The sequence below is a fragment of the Hemicordylus capensis genome, chromosome 6 (genome assembly GCF_027244095.1).
Source record: "Hemicordylus capensis ecotype Gifberg chromosome 6, rHemCap1.1.pri, whole genome shotgun sequence".
NCBI lineage: Eukaryota > Metazoa > Chordata > Lepidosauria > Squamata > Cordylidae > Hemicordylus > Hemicordylus capensis.
Window position 1 is genome coordinate 45,102,329 of NC_069662.1, and position 9,499 is coordinate 45,111,827.

A 9,499-nucleotide genomic window follows, 5' to 3' on the forward strand; every position below is an offset into this window, starting at 1 on the left:
AAGCACAGAACAGCCTTAAATAAACACGACATATTTATCTCACAATCCAATGGAGAACAACTTTTAGTCTACAGACCAAAACAGTGTCAGGTTCACCACATCTGAGAAATGCGACACAGTTAACCCTTCTGAGTGGATTCCTCTCCCAGAACCCCAACAACAGTGGGTATAGGAAAGAATCACCCCCTTTGATAGACCTACCATCCAATGTGACCGAACTTGAACAGTTCTGTATGGAGGAGTGGGCAAATATTGCTCCGTCTAGATGTGCAAGGTTGATAGAGAAGTATCCCAACAGACTCAAGGCTGTTATTAAAGCAAAAGGTGGTTCAACAAAATATTGACATTGGGGGGTGATCCTTTTTCAATCTCAGTAATTCTTGTTTTTTATTTCTGACACTTTTTCTGGACTGTAATTGTGATGTTTTTCAGTTGGATGTTATAGGTTGCATTGGATAAGTACAGCTGGTGAAGAGAATTTTCTTTGTGTTTTCCATTTCAGGATGTAAGGGAACCAGAATTTAAGGTCTATCAAAGGGGGTGATTCTTTCCTATACCCACTGTAACTGGGCTATGGGGCATCTTTCAGAGTGATAGCTCTCTTATATTTAGCAGGAGGAGAGCAACTGTCCCTGTTCATCTCAGCATAGCCTCCCTCCAGCAGCTGTTATGGGTGTCCCCCTTATGCTTCTTTTTAGATTGTGAGCCCCTTTGGGACAGCCACCATCTCATTCCTTTTGCAATGCGGACACTTTTTTGGTTGAAAAAATATAAATATTATAAATAATAATTCCTGCAAAACGTCACATACATTTCTCAAATCCTTCCTTCAAGTTGCTCAGGACAACATATATAGGACAAGGCAACTCCTCACCGTCCCCATTCTTCTGCTCCTGTTCTCAGCCTTCCAAAGAGGTTTTTCACATCCACCTCATAGTTCACATCTCCTCCGTAATGGAGGTGTGCATTCACATATAGGCCAGCTTTACCCCAAAGACCCCGAGAGCAATCAGGGAGCACTTCACACACAATTCAGGTTTTTCATTGCGCCTTAAGAGTGTAGCCGATTTATATCTGGGGTAAACGAAATCCACTTTTTGTCTTTGATTTTGGGGGCAACATCAAACTCGCAGTAAAGCCTCTCAGTAAATCCGTGGTAAAGCCTGCTGTCTGGGAAAGCTCAAGGCTACTTTTTCATGTTCATTTTTAAAACAAGCAAACTGCAGGAGAATACAGATATGGAACCATGTCACATCTAGCTTGGCCCTTATATCACTCTAGCTTCAGAAATTTCAGCAGACATTACACAACGTAAAGACTGTTTTCACAGGCATAAGGTCTAGCATCCTGGGTGTTCCCCCCCCCCCCTTAATTAAAAAAAAGTACAAAATAAAAGTAGAAATTTTACCTTAAAGTTTAGAGGAGTACCAGAAAACATGAAGTAGAGGGATTTGGTGGAATATTGGAAGGCTACAAAACTATCTAGATCTGGAGAATGGTAGTGCAGTTGGCATAGAAGTTGCTCATCACATAAGATGAGAGATAGCTAAGACTCTGAATAAACTGAGAGCGATAATATATTTTATCTTATTGTCAATATAGAACTGTATTTTAAGAAATGTTTGAAGACCTTTCTAATTGGAGAGCAAGAAATCTTCATTCTAAATTACCTTCACCCAGATTCTTTATCATGAAGAAGGCAATTTCACTTCCTGACAGAAGGTTAAGGGAGCAAAATGTAAGCTATAACTGGGGAATTCTGTTTAAATTAAATCCATGCATTAAAAGTGAATGGCTTGTGGTGAGGAGCACTCAAGAGGCACAACAAGTGAAAATTCTAGAAGGTTAAAGGAAGACAAAGTGACAGCAAGTCTCTCTCCTCACTTTCTATTTACAAAGTATTCTGGCTCCAGTGATTTACTGTTCTCTCAAGTGACATCAGAATTCCTCCTGTCCTGGTGAAAAAAGATGAGGAAAATAAGGATAGTGGCTGACATCCTAACAAAGTGGATGCGCTTCAGGAAGATGAGTCTGTGCTGCAGAGAGTTTCCTTTGCTGCACAGTGTGGAGGATGAGAGGGTGATTTTCTCCAATCCCTGCTTCCCCTGGAAATGCCTTGCACCCCTCAAAAATATGTCCCTGAAGGCTGTGCAGTCAAGAAAGAAATCTGAGAAAATCGCTCTCACACACACACCCTCCATGCTGCAGTAATCTGGAAGCTGTCCACAGCATGGGCACATCTTCCTGGCATGTTTCTACTTTGTGAGTTAGGATGTCAGCCAATTTATTTAAATATTAAAGGGTTATACTCCCTGAATAAGCCCACAAAGCTGTTTGCATGATTACTGGCACAAGGACAAAAGAATATCATTCTAACAAGGAGGTTTGCATTACCAGTAATGTCTTATGAAGCACAGAACAGCCTTAAATAAACACAACACATTATCACAATAAAGTGATAATGGCTATGTGAGAAAGGAATTAGTGAGTGCCACAGATTCCACTGTGATGTTACCACATGTCACAGCCCAGTCTCAACCAGCTCCACAATTTTTAAGCTTAACTGCTGCAATCAAGTTGACATTTAGGCTTTGGAAAAATTAGTACCAGAACTGCAACCAAATGAGCACAAGGAAGAAAAAAAATGTGATCAAATGCGTCCAAACTGACCTGTCTAACACTGGGCCCTAACTTCATTGTCCTTACCCAGAGTCTTCTGCAATCACCTCAGCTTCTCCAGCAAACCCGGCTTGTCCCTTGTTTAGCCTTAAGTCCTGCTGTCACTTCACAGTTCTGGGGTTTAAACCCCACACAGCTGGTGAGTGATTCAGGTCTCCAAAGAGATTGACTCTTTCCTCCTGATTTTTCAGCCCTTATTCTCAGCAACTCTTTTCAGGTCCTCTTCTTTCCCACGCCAGCTCTGCAACTCTTTCCAGCTCTGATGTCCGCTTGATCTTCACTGACTCTTCCTGACTGACTGACTTGTACTAAAACTCTGTTTAGTACATATTATCTAACTTCCCTGCAATTTTTCCAAACCATCCAATCAACACAACTTAAGTTCCCTCAATTTTTTAAACATACTCAACAAAACAAAACCTCCACTTCCCTCAAAAAATTTAACTGTCAAACCCTTCTCCCTCCAAAACCAGAATGTAGAACAGGAGTCGTGAATCTTTGAGTCCTGCACAGCTTTCTTAACACAGGGACTAAGCAAGGCAATTGCAACATAAAATCTTATATTCAAGAAGAGGAGGTTTAGGCCTTATTCCTTCACAGTGAGCAAAGGAAATCACCCAATTTAGATCCTATTATAATAAGCTTTATACATCTGAGAATACAGACATATGAAATATTCCTGAATAATTTAACAATATCTAAATTTTCTCAGAGTGATGTGTACGCATTGGAGTCATCAGTAACAATTTGTGAGTTAAGGATGGTAATAAACACATTGCATAATAATAAGGTCCCATATGAAAAACAGAAGCCAGATTGAAAGGAATCTAGATAATCCATATCTTATCATCCAAGACTGTTTGCAGTTGAGCAGTCACCATGTGCTCTGTCACCTTGCCCAAAAAGAGAATGTTCTACACAGGTCTATAAATATCCGGGTTGGAGCAATCAAAAGGCCTTTTAGCCTACTTATGAGATCACCCTGCTCTGTGTGTGTGTGTGTGTGTGTGTGTGTGTGTGTGTATAACCCTATCAACTTTGCAATGCCTGGACCGATTTGAACCAAATTTGGTACAGTTGTAGGGACACCTCAACAGTGTAGTTTGTGATGATGTCAACCACCCCAATTCAAGATGGTGGACATATTCAAGATGGTGGACATATCAAATATTCAAGATGAATATTTGAGGCGTAAGTCAGCTAATTTGTGAACCACTTAACTGATTTGGACCAAATTTGGTAAACTTTTAGTGACACATAGGGACACCTCAATGGCATAGTTTGTGATGATGTCATGCATTCCAATTCAAGATGGTGGATGTATGAACATCTGAGACAGAAGTGGGATAACTTGTGAAGAAGATAATTTTCAAATAAGATTATAGTAAAAGGAAAATAGGCAGATTAGTTCTTACCAAAACAAGTGGTCTTACCACTGCCTCCTTAAAGCTTGATGGTATCTTGCCCTCCCATAATCATTACCTCCGATCATCTACTTTTTCCTTGCCTGGCAGATTTTATTAGCCATGAAGGGCAAGGGTCTAGAGTGCCCGTATGCTGCTGCCAGAATCTTGTCCACTTCCTCGGGCTGCACTAACTGAAATGAATCCATCACAATAGGACCAGACCAAGCAACTCTCCTGGAACTGCCAAAACCATGGTGTCCAAGTCAGCACAGATGCAAACGACTTCTGGAAAGTGACATGCAAACTGGTCACAGCAAGCTGTTGATCAACCTCCCTCACTGTTTAAAGAAACAGAGCACAATATGAATTTTGGGTCAACACTACCAAGTTCTCTTTGAAAGAAGATCACAATAATTAAAATGACTGTTTTGCAGGTATATTATTTCTGCTTATTATTAATATTCCAATGAGAATGGATCCAGATTTTCCAAATAGATGGCAAAAATTGGTTTTCCAATTTATTTGGGGTGAAAAGCTGCCAAAGGTGGCTGCTAAAGTTATTTATTTATTTATTTATTTTTGCATTTTTATACCGCCTTTCATTAAAAAGATAACCCCAAGGCGGTTTACAAAAGTTAAAAACATACAATAAAAACACAATTAAAACATCATGCTAAAAGTATAAAAACATATAAAAACAGGCATAAAACAATACAACAGATAAAAACACCCAGAGCAGCAGTACTGTACAAGAACATTAAGGAAGGTGGAATTGGGGTACCTAATATCAAAATATAGTATCAAGCAGTGAAATAGGCCTCTTCAAAATGTGATCTGGTGAGCCTTCCTTATTTATTACATTTATTTACATTTTTTATACTGCCCCATCCAAAAGCCTCTGGGCAGTGTACAGGAACAAAACTAAACCCATGACTTGATCATTTCATTCATTCGATTTCTATACTGCCCTTCCAAAAATGGCTCAGGGCGGTTTACACAGAGAAATAGCAAATAAATAAGATGGATCCCTGTCCCCAAAGGGGTCACAATCTAAAAAGAAACATAAGATAGACACCAGCAACAGTCACTGGAGGTACTGTGCTGGGGGTGGATAGGGCCAGTTACTCCACCCCTGCTCAATAAAGAGAATCACCACGTTAAAAAGGTGCCTCTTTGTCAAGTTAGCATTTAAAAACAATTAATACAAAAACAGTTTAAAACCATTAAACAATTAAAAACAAACTTAAAACCCTGAAAGGCCAGACTAAACAAATAGGTTTTAAAGACTCTCTTGAAGGCCAGCAATGAACCCAAGCTACGGATTTCTGATAGGAGTGCATTCCACAGCCCAGGAGCAGCTACAGAGTAGGCTTGGTTCCGAGTTACCACCAGATGTACCGGTGGTAACTGGAAACAGACCTCCTCAGATGACCTTAATGTGCGGTGAGGGTCATACAGAAGAAGGCGCTCTCTAAGGTAACCCAGGCCTAGGCTGTTCAGGGCTTTAAAGATAATAACCAGCACTTTGTATTTTGTATTTTTACAGGCTACTTCATAGTTTGCCAGTTAGAAAGGCAGTAACACACACACACCAGCCCTGGATTAACCATAAGGCAAAACAAGCACGTGCTTAGGGCATCAAGGGAAGGGGGGCACCACAGAGTTCCCCCCTAGCTATCATGCCCTTAACTCTTTCACTGAACATAAGAACATAAGAACAGCCCTGCTGGATCAGGCCCAAGGCCCATCTAGTCCAGCATTCTGTTTCACACAGAGGACAACCAGATGCCGCTGGGAGCCACAGGCAGGATTTGAGGGCGTGCCCTCTCTCCTGCTGTTACTCCCCTCCAACTGGTACTCAGAAGCATCCTGCCTCTGAGGTTGGAGGTGGCCTATAGCCCTCAGACTAGCAGCCATTGAAAGACCTCTCCTCCATGAAGTTATCCAAACCCCTCTCAAAGCCATCCAGGTTGTTGGCTGTCACCACATCTTGTGGCAGAGAATTCCACAAGTTGATTATGCATTGTGTGAAAAAGTACTTCCTTTTGTTGGCCCTAGATTTCCTGGCTATCGATTTCATAGGACGACCCCTGGTTCTAGTGTTATGTGAGCAGAAGAAGAATTTCTCTCTATCCACTTTGTCCACACCATGCATGCTTTTATAGACCTCTATCATGTCTCCTCACAATCGCCTTTTTTCTAAACTAAGTAGCCCCAGGTGTTGTAGCCTTGCCTCATAAGAAAGGTGCTCTAGGCTCCTGATCATCTTGGTTGCCCTCTTCTGCACCTTTTCTAGTTCTACAATGTCCTTTTTCAGATGTGGTGACCAGAATTGTACGCAGTACTCCAAGGGTGGCCGCACCATCATTTTGTATAAGGGCATTATAATATTAGCAGTCTTATTTTCAATCTGTACATTAGGAACAATCTTTTCTTAATGATCCCTAGCATGGAATTGGCCTTTTTCACAGCTGCTGCACACTGAGTCAACACTTTCAACGAGCTGTCCACCACGACCCCAAGATCCCTCTACTGGTCAGTCACTGACAGCTCAGATCCCATCAGCGTATACTTGAAGTTGGGTTTTTTGGTCCCAATGTTCATCACTTTACACTTGCCAACAATGAAGCACATTTGCCATGTTGTCGGTACTATGCCAACTGGATCACCTTTATCCACACACTTGTTGAGCCTCTCAAAGAACTCCAAAAGGTTTGTGAGGCAAGATTTACCTTTGCAGAAGCCAAGCTGGTTTTCCCCCAGCAGGGCCTGTTCTATGTGCTTTACAATTTTATCCTTGAGGATGTTTTCCATCAATTTGCCTGGAACGGACGTTAAGCTAACCGGCCTGTAATTTCCCGGATCGCCCCTGGATCCCTTTTTGAAAATCGGTGTTACACTGGCTGCTTTCCAGTCCTCCGGTACAGAGCCTGATTGCTGGGATAAGTTACATATTTTGGCAAGGTGGTTGGCAATTTCACATTTGAGTTCTTTGAGGACTCTTGGATGGATGCCATCTGGCCCTGGAAATTTGTTAGTTTTCAGTTTTTCCAGACAGTTTAGAACATCATCTCTTGTCACTTCTATCTGACTCAGTTCTTTAGCCTCCATCCCCCAAAAGTCTGCTTCAGGAACAGGTATATGTTCTGTATTCTCTGCTGTGAAGATGGGACACAAAGAACTCATTGAGCTTCTCTGCAACCTCCATATCCTCCTTAATAATCCCTTTCACTCCCTCATTGTCTAATGGTCCAACAGCCTCCCTGGCAGGTTTCCTGCTTCTGATGTATTTAAAGAAGTTTTTATTATTCCCCTTGATACTTTTAACTAAATGTTCCTCAAACTCTCTTTGCGCCTCTCTTATTGCCACCTTGCATTTATTTTGCCACCTTGCATTTCACTGCCACACGCAGCTTTAGTCAGTTTTTTGTCATTGTTTTTATCTGCCATGTTTGACTTTACTCTGCATTGTTAAAAAAACGTTTTCTTTGGCTCGGTGAGTGACTAAAGTTTCAAGAAACTACTAAACTATGTATCTGAAGTAAAGCGTCATTGGTTTGCAAAAGATTACTGTAAAGAGCAGTACAAAATATTGATAAAACTTCACGTAAAAGATAGTCGTATGTTATGATGTCTGACCTTGAAAATTAAATATTTTTCTCAATCATTCGTTCTGTTGTGGCTATTTATAAGAAATTATAGGCAGTGGAACTGTTTTGTTTTACCTTAAAAATCTAGAAGAAAACTTTTAAAAATTTAAATAAATATTAAGGTATAAGTAAATAATTTGCTTGAGTCTTAATGTCTTGTCAGTTAAGCAATTGAGGGGGCCGGGGGGGGCACCATTGTTGGGCTGTGCTTAGGGCATCAGTTGCCCTTAATCCGGCCCTGACACACACCCATGCTCCTCACCTGCACACTCTCCGTTATCCCTAGCCTTCTCAAACCTCTACTGCATCCACAACACTCGTTAATAACATAAAAGTATATGAAATAACAATTCAATGCATTTTTACAAAGCTAATAAATGCCATACATTTTAAGCACAGGATGTTGTTCTTGCAGAATTGGTTTCAGTAGGCACAGAACATTGATTGGAGGCTCACCTTGATTGGTTGGAGGCTCACCTGACAGCATTATTCCTTGTTCCTAATTTGTTCTAATGCAATCTTTACAGTCATTAATTACAGGTGTGAGTAAGCACCTTGCATAATTAGCCACCTGGTTTACCATGATATGACAATTACTTTTCTCTCTTAATTTCAAGATATAAACATACAAGTGTGGAATGAGCATCCATGCACTTGGGTGTACACAGTTCAGGTCTCTACCACTTGTAACTCATCAAACAGAAGCAGCCATATACTATAGCCAGTACTGAACAATCTCCCTGTTTCTTTAATCCCAGTTAGGCAGCAAAAACAGGAGGTTTATCAAAGAGTTCTGGACAACCCGTGTTTGCAGTCTCGGGGCCAAGCTATAGGATACATATCGGCAGGGGCGTAGCAAGGTTGGAGTGGGCCCAGAGACAAGATTTTAACATGCCCCCCCCATTGAAGCTCAGCTCATAAAGTAAAGAAATCTTAAATGAGGCTGAATAGTGGTAACAAAAAGCATAGTAAAGTTTAGATGATAGACTGAGACAGACAGACAGATATAACCTATGTGCCACAATAGAACATCATCCTAAATTATTTTTTAAAAGGTTTTGTAAATTGTGGACAATGCAAGTCATTTCATGGTACTAGAGAAAGACATGCTGTTCTGGTAGCTCCAGGTCTTAACACTCACATCAATTTCGGAGGATGGATAAAACTGAAGGAAGCCCGGGTGGGTGTGCGGCTGGGGGAGTCAGTCATGTGACTTGCCTCTGGGGGCCCCCCAAGGTAGTGGGCCCCCAGACAACTGTCTCCCCTTGCCCTGTTATAGTTATGCCCCTGCATATCGGTCACCATGTGTATCTTTTCTGCAATCTTTTATTTATGTTAATGGAAAGGCGCTCCCTTGGCTGCGAGGTCCAATGAAGGAATAAGGGTGGGGGGCAAGGTGCTTAACCCTTTCACGTTTGGCCATTTTCTTCACTAAACATGAGAGGCTGGTCTTTAAGGGCAAAGGAAAATGCCCCCCCGGCCCATCTTGCTACCTCCCTCCTCCAGTCCTCCTAAACATACTTCCTTACCTGCATCGTGCTTGCTTCCTCTCTTGTACAGCTACTGCAGTGCTTTCCGCTAGAGATACCTCATACATTTCCTCCCTCTCAGGGAGCTTGGTGGGCTCCACTGCACCCAAGGGAGTAACTATTGTCCTTAGTCACTCCCAAGCTGCATGTTTAGTTCCCCAGCATCAATCAGGATCTGCCTTTTCCTCTTCATTTCCCGCCTCTTGGGGGTGTTGCTTAGAATCAACATGACCAA

General features: G+C 41.6%; 1 long non-coding RNA gene across 1 annotated transcript in view; it reads right to left on the reverse strand.

The window, feature by feature from the left end:
* LOC128329414 (uncharacterized) overlaps positions 1 to 9,419 on the reverse strand; it is a 57,662-nt gene extending 48,243 nt beyond the window's left edge. The window contains exon 1 of the long non-coding RNA XR_008309644.1: positions 9,265 to 9,419. This is a non-coding gene — a long non-coding RNA (uncharacterized LOC128329414). The remainder of the gene's footprint in view (positions 1 to 9,264) is intronic.
* Positions 9,420 to 9,499: the final 80 nt, after the last annotated feature.